The following is a 16,619-nucleotide window of genomic DNA, read 5'->3' on the forward strand; positions in this document are numbered from 1 at the left end:
GTTTAAACTCCCTTTTAAAGGTTTAGGGGCTGTGGTGACTTGAGTTATAAAGCGCTGGCTGAAAAGCCAAACGTTCAGAGATCGATTTCCACTGTGACCAAGCTCTTATGCAGTTTTAGGGCCAATAATATGAGCAGATTCCTTCAGTGTTGTCTTTATGCCCGATTGACAGTACACATCCTTGTGCACTGAAAACACACTCATCCGTTGGCATGTGACAGTAGCTGTAAACCCACGAGACCCATGAAGGTCCGGGTAGAATAGGTCGTAAAAGGCGACTAACGGAATCGGGTGGTCAGGCTCGCTGACTTGGTTGATGCATGTCATCGATCCCAATTGGTGGATCGATGCTCATGTTGTCAATCACTGGATAATCTGGTCCAGACACGATTACTTACAGACCGCCGTCACATCGCTAGAATATATTGCTGAGTGCGGCGTTAAAAGTGTGAGAAAATCCAGTATCAGCCTTTGGCAGTGTGAGAGTTCAGACAAAAATGTCAGCTTAACAAATAAAAGTTGCACCCCACATCTAGTGAAGTAAGAAAAACACATGCAAAGTTTTACATCAATGTAATTCTGTGTGGCATTGCCAACATCCCCCGCAAAATAGAGATAGTTCATGTCTGGCAAGTGATGAGAAGTTTAAAGTTCTGAACCTTAAAGAAATGTGTCTCCACATACCCGGCTTGTCAGCTGAAAGATAATCTTCATGCAAACTAAACTGAGAGTACTGGAAAGCGATCGGAATGGAAGAGACGCTTCCAACAACGCCAAATAAAGAGTAGAATCTCACCAGGTAGATGAAACAAACCATTGACTTGAGACCTATCTGAAACACAAATATCCTAACATTACAATATAATCATGAACACATGCACATGGACGAATAAGAAACACGTGTAAGAGTAATTTACACTGAAGTTAAAGTCAATACAACCTATACATTATCTATATTCAAGATATTACCAACATGTCTGAGCTGTGCTGTTGTCATCGTCTCCAGAACCTCTTGTTTCATTGTCGACTCGTGGCAGAGTCGGATATATTTCCTGATACTGCGTCGGGACGTGCTTCTCGGAGATCGGTTTCAGGTCATTAAGCTTTCAACGTTTCAGTCCAAGCAGTCCCATTGTGTGCCTTTGGAATATTTGAGGTTTACTCTACTTTGCCATGAGGCTTCAGCAGGGTAAATTTCTTCCATGGCTCGACTGTGCTGAAGGTGTACTTATACCAGACTTCTCCTGGATGAGGTTTAACAGTCTCCTCCAGTGTGATGGGACCAGTCTGAATACTCGCTCCGTACGAAAAACACATGACACCAGAGCTGTGGGATCTCACCATCAACAGATTTACTAATTAAGTGTAGTGAGTGAGGTTCTACGCCCCTTTTAGCAATATTCCAGCAATATCACGGCGGGGGACAACAGAAATGGGCTTCACACATTGTACCCATGTCGGGAATCGAATCCGGGTCTTCGGCGTGACGAGCGAACGCTTTCACCACTAGCCTACCCGACCGCCCCTAATTAAGTGTAATTGCAATCGGTAAATTATCAGGTGCTTGTTCGCCTCCACTACCTTTATAGATGTCAAGGTGACTAAGCTAGCTCACTCTTGTCCTGTAAAAGCTACACACCACATAGTTACTTGTGATATTTCTATTGAAATGATAAATTTGTAATATTACACTTGATTTAAAATAGTGTGTGCACTGTGCACAGTGAAATGCAGTGTTTTAGATGACTTGTCCAACCGTGGCCGATGTATAACATTCTCCGTTTGCACCTGAAAGAAATATTATTTATCTTCATGGCAGTTGTTCTTCCATCAGTGACGTGGAGCAGAAAGCGACTTTTGTCTGACCAATGGATCCATCTCAAAGTTCTCAGATTCCAATTCTGTCGCGCAATACACCATGCAAAAGAAGCAGCTTTGTGGTGATCTCTCAACAAGGGACGCATTGCGACTCGTCAAGCCCTCAGTCCTGCTGTCCTGCTGTCAGCCAGCTTAAGAAAGCAATTTTAAGGTTTGGATATACTGCTTTTAGAGATACTCGAGGGTAGCATGCTGCACGGACATACCATGCTAGGCACGTGAGCTTTAGTCACGCATGACTGATTACATCATCTCGAGAAAACATAATTCTTCCCGTAATTATATCTTTCATGACTGTTACAAATATTGGGACCAAACAATAATGAAATGTATTAGGGTGTGCTTAACTTTTTTCTTTGTGTATATTTTTAATCATCGAACTCAACAAGGACCAAGAAAAAAAACCCAGAAAAATGTCACCTCCTGAGAACCACAGGATCGAGGCACGGATCACAACGGAACAACGTCTTTTGATGACTGGAAGCAGGAGAATCGAAGTGGGCTGTAACCACAGTACAGTATGTTCTTAATGCCAGGGACAACGCAGACGTTCCTGATTCCTGTGTAAATCTAGGTCTTGTTCGTGGCAGGGTAAGTAAAGGAGACATAATCTTGCAGTGCTATACAAGAGTCACTTGTATACATCTTCCCGGGGCAAGAGAGTTAACTGACTTAAAAGTCCAGTGGAAACTGGACTTTTACAATCAGTTAACTCTCAGCCTCGGGAAGATGCTTATATACGGCGGAGATAACCACTGCCGATCTCCAAAGTATCTCAACCAGCAGCTTCAACAACAAGGCATGAAATTACAGCATGTATGAAATTGATATTGACATATCAGAATGTGCAACAAACAAAACAAACAATACATGAAGTATTAGCAATTTTTAATCATGGTGCAAGAAGGTCATATGTATAAGGGCTGGGACGAGTCCAAATTTACTACCCGGGTACCCGACCTCCTAATACCCGACCCTACCCGGGTACCCATTGCAAGTCTCAAGAGTAGAGTACCCGAGTTACCCGTCCCAGCCCTATAGATTTATTATGTACGGCGAATAATAGGTATTCGCATGTACTTTTGTATGAACTTTCAATGATAGCACGAATAAGATGGTTCTATAGGAATGTATGGAACAGATGAAGAATACCCGAATCCACACTTGAAACTACATTTCATAAAATGTCCTGGATCTGTGTTTAAACTCCCTTTTAAAGGTTTAGGGGCTGTGGTGACTTGAGTTATAAAGCGCTGGCTGAAAAGCCAAACGTTCAGAGATCGATTTCCACTGTGACCAAGCTCTTATGCAGTTTTAGGGCCAATAATATGAGCAGATTCCTTCAGTGTTGTCTTTATGCCCGATTGACAGTACACATCCTTGTGCACTGAAAACACACTCATCCGTTGGCATGTGACAGTAGCTGTAAACCCACGAGACCCATGAAGGTCCGGGTAGAATAGGTCGTAAAAGGCGACTAACGGAATCGGGTGGTCAGGCTCGCTGACTTGGTTGATGCATGTCATCGATCCCAATTGGTGGATCGATGCTCATGTTGTCAATCACTGGATAATCTGGTCCAGACACGATTACTTACAGACCGCCGTCACATCGCTAGAATATATTGCTGAGTGCGGCGTTAAAAGTGTGAGAAAATCCAGTATCAGCCTTTGGCAGTGTGAGAGTTCAGACAAAAATGTCAGCTTAACAAATAAAAGTTGCACCCCACATCTAGTGAAGTAAGAAAAACACATGCAAAGTTTTACATCAATGTAATTCTGTGTGGCATTGCCAACATCCCCCGCAAAATAGAGATAGTTCATGTCTGGCAAGTGATGAGAAGTTTAAAGTTCTGAACCTTAAAGAAATGTGTCTCCACATACCCGGCTTGTCAGCTGAAAGATAATCTTCATGCAAACTAAACTGAGAGTACTGGAAAGCGATCGGAATGGAAGAGACGCTTCCAACAACGCCAAATAAAGAGTAGAATCTCACCAGGTAGATGAAACAAACCATTGACTTGAGACCTATCTGAAACACAAATATCCTAACATTACAATATAATCATGAACACATGCACATGGACGAATAAGAAACACGTGTAAGAGTAATTTACACTGAAGTTAAAGTCAATACAACCTATACATTATCTATATTCAAGATATTACCAACATGTCTGAGCTGTGCTGTTGTCATCGTCTCCAGAACCTCTTGTTTCATTGTCGACTCGTGGCAGAGTCGGATATATTTCCTGATACTGCGTCGGGACGTGCTTCTCGGAGATCGGTTTCAGGTCATTAAGCTTTCAACGTTTCAGTCCAAGCAGTCCCATTGTGTGCCTTTGGAATATTTGAGGTTTACTCTACTTTGCCATGAGGCTTCAGCAGGGTAAATTTCTTCCATGGCTCGACTGTGCTGAAGGTGTACTTATACCAGACTTCTCCTGGATGAGGTTTAACAGTCTCCTCCAGTGTGATGGGACCAGTCTGAATACTCGCTCCGTACGAAAAACACATGACACCAGAGCTGTGGGATCTCACCATCAACAGATTTACTAATTAAGTGTAGTGAGTGAGGTTCTACGCCGCTTTTAGCAATATTCCAGCAATATCACGGCGGGGGACAACAGAAATGGGCTTCACACATTGTACCCATGTCGGGAATCGAATCCGGGTCTTCGGCGTGACGAGCGAACGCTTTCACCACTAGCCTACCCGACCGCCCCTAATTAAGTGTAATTGCAATCGGTAAATTATCAGGTGCTTGTTCGCCTCCACTACCTTTATAGATGTCAAGGTGACTAAGCTAGCTCACTCTTGTCCTGTAAAAGCTACACACCACATAGTTACTTGTGATATTTCTATTGAAATGATAAATTTGTAATATTACACTTGATTTAAAATAGTGTGTGCACTGTGCACAGTGAAATGCAGTGTTTTAGATGACTTGTCCAACCGTGGCCGATGTATAACATTCTCCGTTTGCACCTGAAAGAAATATTATTTATCTTCATGGCAGTTGTTCTTCCATCAGTGACGTGGAGCAGAAAGCGACTTTTGTCTGACCAATGGATCCATCTCAAAGTTCTCAGATTCCAATTCTGTCGCGCAATACACCATGCAAAAGAAGCAGCTTTGTGGTGATCTCTCAACAAGGGACGCATTGCGACTCGTCAAGCCCTCAGTCCTGCTGTCCTGCTGTCAGCCAGCTTAAGAAAGCAATTTTAAGGTTTGGATATACTGCTTTTAGAGATACTCGAGGGTAGCATGCTGCACGGACATACCATGCTAGGCACGTGAGCTTTAGTCACGCATGACTGATTACATCATCTCGAGAAAACATAATTCTTCCCGTAATTATATCTTTCATGACTGTTACAAATATTGGGACCAAACAATAATGAAATGTATTAGGGTGTGCTTAACTTTTTTCTTTGTGTATATTTTTAATCATCGAACTCAACAAGGACCAAGAAAAAAAACCCAGAAAAATGTCACCTCCTGAGAACCACAGGATCGAGGCACGGATCACAACGGAACAACGTCTTTTGATGACTGGAAGCAGGAGAATCGAAGTGGGCTGTAACCACAGTACAGTATGTTCTTAATGCCAGGGACAACGCAGACGTTCCTGATTCCTGTGTAAATCTAGGTCTTGTTCGTGGCAGGGTAAGTAAAGGAGACATAATCTTGCAGTGCTATACAAGAGTCACTTGTATACATCTTCCCGGGGCAAGAGAGTTAACTGACTTAAAAGTCCAGTGGAAACTGGACTTTTACAATCAGTTAACTCTCAGCCTCGGGAAGATGCTTATATACGGCGGAGATAACCACTGCCGATCTCCAAAGTATCTCAACCAGCAGCTTCAACAACAAGGCATGAAATTACAGCATGTATGAAATTGATATTGACATATCAGAATGTGCAACAAACAAAACAAACAATACATGAAGTATTAGCAATTTTTAATCATGGTGCAAGAAGGTCATATGTATAAGGGCTGGGACGAGTCCAAATTTACTACCCGGGTACCCGACCTCCTAATACCCGACCCTACCCGGGTACCCATTGCAAGTCTCAAGAGTAGAGTACCCGAGTTACCCGTCCCAGCCCTATAGATTTATTATGTACGGCGAATAATAGGTATTCGCATGTACTTTTGTATGAACTTTCAATGATAGCACGAATAAGATGGTTCTATAGGAATGTATGGAACAGATGAAGAATACCCGAATCCACACTTGAAACTACATTTCATAAAATGTCCTGGATCTGTGTTTAAACTCCCTTTTAAAGGTTTAGGGGCTGTGGTGACTTGAGTTATAAAGCGCTGGCTGAAAAGCCAAACGTTCAGAGATCGATTTCCACTGTGACCAAGCTCTTATGCAGTTTTAGGGCCAATAATATGAGCAGATTCCTTCAGTGTTGTCTTTATGCCCGATTGACAGTACACATCCTTGTGCACTGAAAACACACTCATCCGTTGGCATGTGACAGTAGCTGTAAACCCACGAGACCCATGAAGGTCCGGGTAGAATAGGTCGTAAAAGGCGACTAACGGAATCGGGTGGTCAGGCTCGCTGACTTGGTTGATGCATGTCATCGATCCCAATTGGTGGATCGATGCTCATGTTGTCAATCACTGGATAATCTGGTCCAGACACGATTACTTACAGACCGCCGTCACATCGCTAGAATATATTGCTGAGTGCGGCGTTAAAAGTGTGAGAAAATCCAGTATCAGCCTTTGGCAGTGTGAGAGTTCAGACAAAAATGTCAGCTTAACAAATAAAAGTTGCACCCCACATCTAGTGAAGTAAGAAAAACACATGCAAAGTTTTACATCAATGTAATTCTGTGTGGCATTGCCAACATCCCCCGCAAAATAGAGATAGTTCATGTCTGGCAAGTGATGAGAAGTTTAAAGTTCTGAACCTTAAAGAAATGTGTCTCCACATACCCGGCTTGTCAGCTGAAAGATAATCTTCATGCAAACTAAACTGAGAGTACTGGAAAGCGATCGGAATGGAAGAGACGCTTCCAACAACGCCAAATAAAGAGTAGAATCTCACCAGGTAGATGAAACAAACCATTGACTTGAGACCTATCTGAAACACAAATATCCTAACATTACAATATAATCATGAACACATGCACATGGACGAATAAGAAACACGTGTAAGAGTAATTTACACTGAAGTTAAAGTCAATACAACCTATACATTATCTATATTCAAGATATTACCAACATGTCTGAGCTGTGCTGTTGTCATCGTCTCCAGAACCTCTTGTTTCATTGTCGACTCGTGGCAGAGTCGGATATATTTCCTGATACTGCGTCGGGACGTGCTTCTCGGAGATCGGTTTCAGGTCATTAAGCTTTCAACGTTTCAGTCCAAGCAGTCCCATTGTGTGCCTTTGGAATATTTGAGGTTTACTCTACTTTGCCATGAGGCTTCAGCAGGGTAAATTTCTTCCATGGCTCGACTGTGCTGAAGGTGTACTTATACCAGACTTCTCCTGGATGAGGTTTAACAGTCTCCTCCAGTGTGATGGGACCAGTCTGAATACTCGCTCCGTACGAAAAACACATGACACCAGAGCTGTGGGATCTCACCATCAACAGATTTACTAATTAAGTGTAGTGAGTGAGGTTCTACGCCGCTTTTAGCAATATTCCAGCAATATCACGGCGGGGGACAACAGAAATGGGCTTCACACATTGTACCCATGTCGGGAATCGAATCCGGGTCTTCGGCGTGACGAGCGAACGCTTTCACCACTAGCCTACCCGACCGCCCCTAATTAAGTGTAATTGCAATCGGTAAATTATCAGGTGCTTGTTCGCCTCCACTACCTTTATAGATGTCAAGGTGACTAAGCTAGCTCACTCTTGTCCTGTAAAAGCTACACACCACATAGTTACTTGTGATATTTCTATTGAAATGATAAATTTGTAATATTACACTTGATTTAAAATAGTGTGTGCACTGTGCACAGTGAAATGCAGTGTTTTAGATGACTTGTCCAACCGTGGCCGATGTATAACATTCTCCGTTTGCACCTGAAAGAAATATTATTTATCTTCATGGCAGTTGTTCTTCCATCAGTGACGTGGAGCAGAAAGCGACTTTTGTCTGACCAATGGATCCATCTCAAAGTTCTCAGATTCCAATTCTGTCGCGCAATACACCATGCAAAAGAAGCAGCTTTGTGGTGATCTCTCAACAAGGGACGCATTGCGACTCGTCAAGCCCTCAGTCCTGCTGTCCTGCTGTCAGCCAGCTTAAGAAAGCAATTTTAAGGTTTGGATATACTGCTTTTAGAGATACTCGAGGGTAGCATGCTGCACGGACATACCATGCTAGGCACGTGAGCTTTAGTCACGCATGACTGATTACATCATCTCGAGAAAACATAATTCTTCCCGTAATTATATCTTTCATGACTGTTACAAATATTGGGACCAAACAATAATGAAATGTATTAGGGTGTGCTTAACTTTTTTCTTTGTGTATATTTTTAATCATCGAACTCAACAAGGACCAAGAAAAAAAACCCAGAAAAATGTCACCTCCTGAGAACCACAGGATCGAGGCACGGATCACAACGGAACAACGTCTTTTGATGACTGGAAGCAGGAGAATCGAAGTGGGCTGTAACCACAGTACAGTATGTTCTTAATGCCAGGGACAACGCAGACGTTCCTGATTCCTGTGTAAATCTAGGTCTTGTTCGTGGCAGGGTAAGTAAAGGAGACATAATCTTGCAGTGCTATACAAGAGTCACTTGTATACATCTTCCCGGGGCAAGAGAGTTAACTGACTTAAAAGTCCAGTGGAAACTGGACTTTTACAATCAGTTAACTCTCAGCCTCGGGAAGATGCTTATATACGGCGGAGATAACCACTGCCGATCTCCAAAGTATCTCAACCAGCAGCTTCAACAACAAGGCATGAAATTACAGCATGTATGAAATTGATATTGACATATCAGAATGTGCAACAAACAAAACAAACAATACATGAAGTATTAGCAATTTTTAATCATGGTGCAAGAAGGTCATATGTATAAGGGCTGGGACGAGTCCAAATTTACTACCCGGGTACCCGACCTCCTAATACCCGACCCTACCCGGGTACCCATTGCAAGTCTCAAGAGTAGAGTACCCGAGTTACCCGTCCCAGCCCTATAGATTTATTATGTACGGCGAATAATAGGTATTCGCATGTACTTTTGTATGAACTTTCAATGATAGCACGAATAAGATGGTTCTATAGGAATGTATGGAACAGATGAAGAATACCCGAATCCACACTTGAAACTACATTTCATAAAATGTCCTGGATCTGTGTTTAAACTCCCTTTTAAAGGTTTAGGGGCTGTGGTGACTTGAGTTATAAAGCGCTGGCTGAAAAGCCAAACGTTCAGAGATCGATTTCCACTGTGACCAAGCTCTTATGCAGTTTTAGGGCCAATAATATGAGCAGATTCCTTCAGTGTTGTCTTTATGCCCGATTGACAGTACACATCCTTGTGCACTGAAAACACACTCATCCGTTGGCATGTGACAGTAGCTGTAAACCCACGAGACCCATGAAGGTCCGGGTAGAATAGGTCGTAAAAGGCGACTAACGGAATCGGGTGGTCAGGCTCGCTGACTTGGTTGATGCATGTCATCGATCCCAATTGGTGGATCGATGCTCATGTTGTCAATCACTGGATAATCTGGTCCAGACACGATTACTTACAGACCGCCGTCACATCGCTAGAATATATTGCTGAGTGCGGCGTTAAAAGTGTGAGAAAATCCAGTATCAGCCTTTGGCAGTGTGAGAGTTCAGACAAAAATGTCAGCTTAACAAATAAAAGTTGCACCCCACATCTAGTGAAGTAAGAAAAACACATGCAAAGTTTTACATCAATGTAATTCTGTGTGGCATTGCCAACATCCCCCGCAAAATAGAGATAGTTCATGTCTGGCAAGTGATGAGAAGTTTAAAGTTCTGAACCTTAAAGAAATGTGTCTCCACATACCCGGCTTGTCAGCTGAAAGATAATCTTCATGCAAACTAAACTGAGAGTACTGGAAAGCGATCGGAATGGAAGAGACGCTTCCAACAACGCCAAATAAAGAGTAGAATCTCACCAGGTAGATGAAACAAACCATTGACTTGAGACCTATCTGAAACACAAATATCCTAACATTACAATATAATCATGAACACATGCACATGGACGAATAAGAAACACGTGTAAGAGTAATTTACACTGAAGTTAAAGTCAATACAACCTATACATTATCTATATTCAAGATATTACCAACATGTCTGAGCTGTGCTGTTGTCATCGTCTCCAGAACCTCTTGTTTCATTGTCGACTCGTGGCAGAGTCGGATATATTTCCTGATACTGCGTCGGGACGTGCTTCTCGGAGATCGGTTTCAGGTCATTAAGCTTTCAACGTTTCAGTCCAAGCAGTCCCATTGTGTGCCTTTGGAATATTTGAGGTTTACTCTACTTTGCCATGAGGCTTCAGCAGGGTAAATTTCTTCCATGGCTCGACTGTGCTGAAGGTGTACTTATACCAGACTTCTCCTGGATGAGGTTTAACAGTCTCCTCCAGTGTGATGGGACCAGTCTGAATACTCGCTCCGTACGAAAAACACATGACACCAGAGCTGTGGGATCTCACCATCAACAGATTTACTAATTAAGTGTAGTGAGTGAGGTTCTACGCCGCTTTTAGCAATATTCCAGCAATATCACGGCGGGGGACAACAGAAATGGGCTTCACACATTGTACCCATGTCGGGAATCGAATCCGGGTCTTCGGCGTGACGAGCGAACGCTTTCACCACTAGCCTACCCGACCGCCCCTAATTAAGTGTAATTGCAATCGGTAAATTATCAGGTGCTTGTTCGCCTCCACTACCTTTATAGATGTCAAGGTGACTAAGCTAGCTCACTCTTGTCCTGTAAAAGCTACACACCACATAGTTACTTGTGATATTTCTATTGAAATGATAAATTTGTAATATTACACTTGATTTAAAATAGTGTGTGCACTGTGCACAGTGAAATGCAGTGTTTTAGATGACTTGTCCAACCGTGGCCGATGTATAACATTCTCCGTTTGCACCTGAAAGAAATATTATTTATCTTCATGGCAGTTGTTCTTCCATCAGTGACGTGGAGCAGAAAGCGACTTTTGTCTGACCAATGGATCCATCTCAAAGTTCTCAGATTCCAATTCTGTCGCGCAATACACCATGCAAAAGAAGCAGCTTTGTGGTGATCTCTCAACAAGGGACGCATTGCGACTCGTCAAGCCCTCAGTCCTGCTGTCCTGCTGTCAGCCAGCTTAAGAAAGCAATTTTAAGGTTTGGATATACTGCTTTTAGAGATACTCGAGGGTAGCATGCTGCACGGACATACCATGCTAGGCACGTGAGCTTTAGTCACGCATGACTGATTACATCATCTCGAGAAAACATAATTCTTCCCGTAATTATATCTTTCATGACTGTTACAAATATTGGGACCAAACAATAATGAAATGTATTAGGGTGTGCTTAACTTTTTTCTTTGTGTATATTTTTAATCATCGAACTCAACAAGGACCAAGAAAAAAAACCCAGAAAAATGTCACCTCCTGAGAACCACAGGATCGAGGCACGGATCACAACGGAACAACGTCTTTTGATGACTGGAAGCAGGAGAATCGAAGTGGGCTGTAACCACAGTACAGTATGTTCTTAATGCCAGGGACAACGCAGACGTTCCTGATTCCTGTGTAAATCTAGGTCTTGTTCGTGGCAGGGTAAGTAAAGGAGACATAATCTTGCAGTGCTATACAAGAGTCACTTGTATACATCTTCCCGGGGCAAGAGAGTTAACTGACTTAAAAGTCCAGTGGAAACTGGACTTTTACAATCAGTTAACTCTCAGCCTCGGGAAGATGCTTATATACGGCGGAGATAACCACTGCCGATCTCCAAAGTATCTCAACCAGCAGCTTCAACAACAAGGCATGAAATTACAGCATGTATGAAATTGATATTGACATATCAGAATGTGCAACAAACAAAACAAACAATACATGAAGTATTAGCAATTTTTAATCATGGTGCAAGAAGGTCATATGTATAAGGGCTGGGACGAGTCCAAATTTACTACCCGGGTACCCGACCTCCTAATACCCGACCCTACCCGGGTACCCATTGCAAGTCTCAAGAGTAGAGTACCCGAGTTACCCGTCCCAGCCCTATAGATTTATTATGTACGGCGAATAATAGGTATTCGCATGTACTTTTGTATCAACTTTCAATGATAGCACGAATAAGATGGTTCTATAGGAATGTATGGAACAGATGAAGAATACCCGAATCCACACTTGAAACTACATTTCATAAAATGTCCTGGATCTGTGTTTAAACTCCCTTTTAAAGGTTTAGGGGCTGTGGTGACTTGAGTTATAAAGCGCTGGCTGAAAAGCCAAACGTTCAGAGATCGATTTCCACTGTGACCAAGCTCTTATGCAGTTTTAGGGCCAATAATATGAGCAGATTCCTTCAGTGTTGTCTTTATGCCCGATTGACAGTACACATCCTTGTGCACTGAAAACACACTCATCCGTTGGCATGTGACAGTAGCTGTAAACCCACGAGACCCATGAAGGTCCGGGTAGAATAGGTCGTAAAAGGCGACTAACGGAATCGGGTGGTCAGGCTCGCTGACTTGGTTGATGCATGTCATCGATCCCAATTGGTGGATCGATGCTCATGTTGTCAATCACTGGATAATCTGGTCCAGACACGATTACTTACAGACCGCCGTCACATCGCTAGAATATATTGCTGAGTGCGGCGTTAAAAGTGTGAGAAAATCCAGTATCAGCCTTTGGCAGTGTGAGAGTTCAGACAAAAATGTCAGCTTAACAAATAAAAGTTGCACCCCACATCTAGTGAAGTAAGAAAAACACATGCAAAGTTTTACATCAATGTAATTCTGTGTGGCATTGCCAACATCCCCCGCAAAATAGAGATAGTTCATGTCTGGCAAGTGATGAGAAGTTTAAAGTTCTGAACCTTAAAGAAATGTGTCTCCACATACCCGGCTTGTCAGCTGAAAGATAATCTTCATGCAAACTAAACTGAGAGTACTGGAAAGCGATCGGAATGGAAGAGACGCTTCCAACAACGCCAAATAAAGAGTAGAATCTCACCAGGTAGATGAAACAAACCATTGACTTGAGACCTATCTGAAACACAAATATCCTAACATTACAATATAATCATGAACACATGCACATGGACGAATAAGAAACACGTGTAAGAGTAATTTACACTGAAGTTAAAGTCAATACAACCTATACATTATCTATATTCAAGATATTACCAACATGTCTGAGCTGTGCTGTTGTCATCGTCTCCAGAACCTCTTGTTTCATTGTCGACTCGTGGCAGAGTCGGATATATTTCCTGATACTGCGTCGGGACGTGCTTCTCGGAGATCGGTTTCAGGTCATTAAGCTTTCAACGTTTCAGTCCAAGCAGTCCCATTGTGTGCCTTTGGAATATTTGAGGTTTACTCTACTTTGCCATGAGGCTTCAGCAGGGTAAATTTCTTCCATGGCTCGACTGTGCTGAAGGTGTACTTATACCAGACTTCTCCTGGATGAGGTTTAACAGTCTCCTCCAGTGTGATGGGACCAGTCTGAATACTCGCTCCGTACGAAAAACACATGACACCAGAGCTGTGGGATCTCACCATCAACAGATTTACTAATTAAGTGTAGTGAGTGAGGTTCTACGCCGCTTTTAGCAATATTCCAGCAATATCACGGCGGGGGACAACAGAAATGGGCTTCACACATTGTACCCATGTCGGGAATCGAATCCGGGTCTTCGGCGTGACGAGCGAACGCTTTCACCACTAGCCTACCCGACCGCCCCTAATTAAGTGTAATTGCAATCGGTAAATTATCAGGTGCTTGTTCGCCTCCACTACCTTTATAGATGTCAAGGTGACTAAGCTAGCTCACTCTTGTCCTGTAAAAGCTACACACCACATAGTTACTTGTGATATTTCTATTGAAATGATAAATTTGTAATATTACACTTGATTTAAAATAGTGTGTGCACTGTGCACAGTGAAATGCAGTGTTTTAGATGACTTGTCCAACCGTGGCCGATGTATAACATTCTCCGTTTGCACCTGAAAGAAATATTATTTATCTTCATGGCAGTTGTTCTTCCATCAGTGACGTGGAGCAGAAAGCGACTTTTGTCTGACCAATGGATCCATCTCAAAGTTCTCAGATTCCAATTCTGTCGCGCAATACACCATGCAAAAGAAGCAGCTTTGTGGTGATCTCTCAACAAGGGACGCATTGCGACTCGTCAAGCCCTCAGTCCTGCTGTCCTGCTGTCAGCCAGCTTAAGAAAGCAATTTTAAGGTTTGGATATACTGCTTTTAGAGATACTCGAGGGTAGCATGCTGCACGGACATACCATGCTAGGCACGTGAGCTTTAGTCACGCATGACTGATTACATCATCTCGAGAAAACATAATTCTTCCCGTAATTATATCTTTCATGACTGTTACAAATATTGGGACCAAACAATAATGAAATGTATTAGGGTGTGCTTAACTTTTTTCTTTGTGTATATTTTTAATCATCGAACTCAACAAGGACCAAGAAAAAAAACCCAGAAAAATGTCACCTCCTGAGAACCACAGGATCGAGGCACGGATCACAACGGAACAACGTCTTTTGATGACTGGAAGCAGGAGAATCGAAGTGGGCTGTAACCACAGTACAGTATGTTCTTAATGCCAGGGACAACGCAGACGTTCCTGATTCCTGTGTAAATCTAGGTCTTGTTCGTGGCAGGGTAAGTAAAGGAGACATAATCTTGCAGTGCTATACAAGAGTCACTTGTATACATCTTCCCGGGGCAAGAGAGTTAACTGACTTAAAAGTCCAGTGGAAACTGGACTTTTACAATCAGTTAACTCTCAGCCTCGGGAAGATGCTTATATACGGCGGAGATAACCACTGCCGATCTCCAAAGTATCTCAACCAGCAGCTTCAACAACAAGGCATGAAATTACAGCATGTATGAAATTGATATTGACATATCAGAATGTGCAACAAACAAAACAAACAATACATGAAGTATTAGCAATTTTTAATCATGGTGCAAGAAGGTCATATGTATAAGGGCTGGGACGAGTCCAAATTTACTACCCGGGTACCCGACCTCCTAATACCCGACCCTACCCGGGTACCCATTGCAAGTCTCAAGAGTAGAGTACCCGAGTTACCCGTCCCAGCCCTATAGATTTATTATGTACGGCGAATAATAGGTATTCGCATGTACTTTTGTATGAACTTTCAATGATAGCACGAATAAGATGGTTCTATAGGAATGTATGGAACAGATGAAGAATACCCGAATCCACACTTGAAACTACATTTCATAAAATGTCCTGGATCTGTGTTTAAACTCCCTTTTAAAGGTTTAGGGGCTGTGGTGACTTGAGTTATAAAGCGCTGGCTGAAAAGCCAAACGTTCAGAGATCGATTTCCACTGTGACCAAGCTCTTATGCAGTTTTAGGGCCAATAATATGAGCAGATTCCTTCAGTGTTGTCTTTATGCCCGATTGACAGTACACATCCTTGTGCACTGAAAACACACTCATCCGTTGGCATGTGACAGTAGCTGTAAACCCACGAGACCCATGAAGGTCCGGGTAGAATAGGTCGTAAAAGGCGACTAACGGAATCGGGTGGTCAGGCTCGCTGACTTGGTTGATGCATGTCATCGATCCCAATTGGTGGATCGATGCTCATGTTGTCAATCACTGGATAATCTGGTCCAGACACGATTACTTACAGACCGCCGTCACATCGCTAGAATATATTGCTGAGTGCGGCGTTAAAAGTGTGAGAAAATCCAGTATCAGCCTTTGGCAGTGTGAGAGTTCAGACAAAAATGTCAGCTTAACAAATAAAAGTTGCACCCCACATCTAGTGAAGTAAGAAAAACACATGCAAAGTTTTACATCAATGTAATTCTGTGTGGCATTGCCAACATCCCCCGCAAAATAGAGATAGTTCATGTCTGGCAAGTGATGAGAAGTTTAAAGTTCTGAACCTTAAAGAAATGTGTCTCCACATACCCGGCTTGTCAGCTGAAAGATAATCTTCATGCAAACTAAACTGAGTGTACTGGAAAGCGATCGGAATGGAAGAGACGCTTCCAACAACGCCAAATAAAGAGTAGAATCTCACCAGGTAGATGAAACAAACCATTGACTTGAGACCTATCTGAAACACAAATATCCTAACATTACAATATAATCATGAACACATGCACATGGACGAATAAGAAACACGTGTAAGAGTAATTTACACTGAAGTTAAAGTCAATACAACCTATACATTATCTATATTCAAGATATTACCAACATGTCTGAGCTGTGCTGTTGTCATCGTCTCCAGAACCTCTTGTTTCATTGTCGACTCGTGGCAGAGTCGGATATATTTCCTGATACTGCGTCGGGACGTGCTTCTCGGAGATCGGTTTCAGGTCATTAAGCTTTCAACGTTTCAGTCCAAGCAGTCCCATTGTGTGCCTTTGGAATATTTGAGGTTTACTCTACTTTGCCATGAGGCTTCAGCAGGGTAAATTTCTTCCATGGCTCGACTGTGCTGAAGGTGTACTTATAC

The sequence above is a fragment of the Haliotis cracherodii genome, unplaced genomic scaffold (assembly GCF_022045235.1).
Source record: "Haliotis cracherodii isolate W230 unplaced genomic scaffold, xgHalCrac1.p SCAF_11, whole genome shotgun sequence".
NCBI lineage: Eukaryota > Metazoa > Mollusca > Gastropoda > Lepetellida > Haliotidae > Haliotis > Haliotis cracherodii.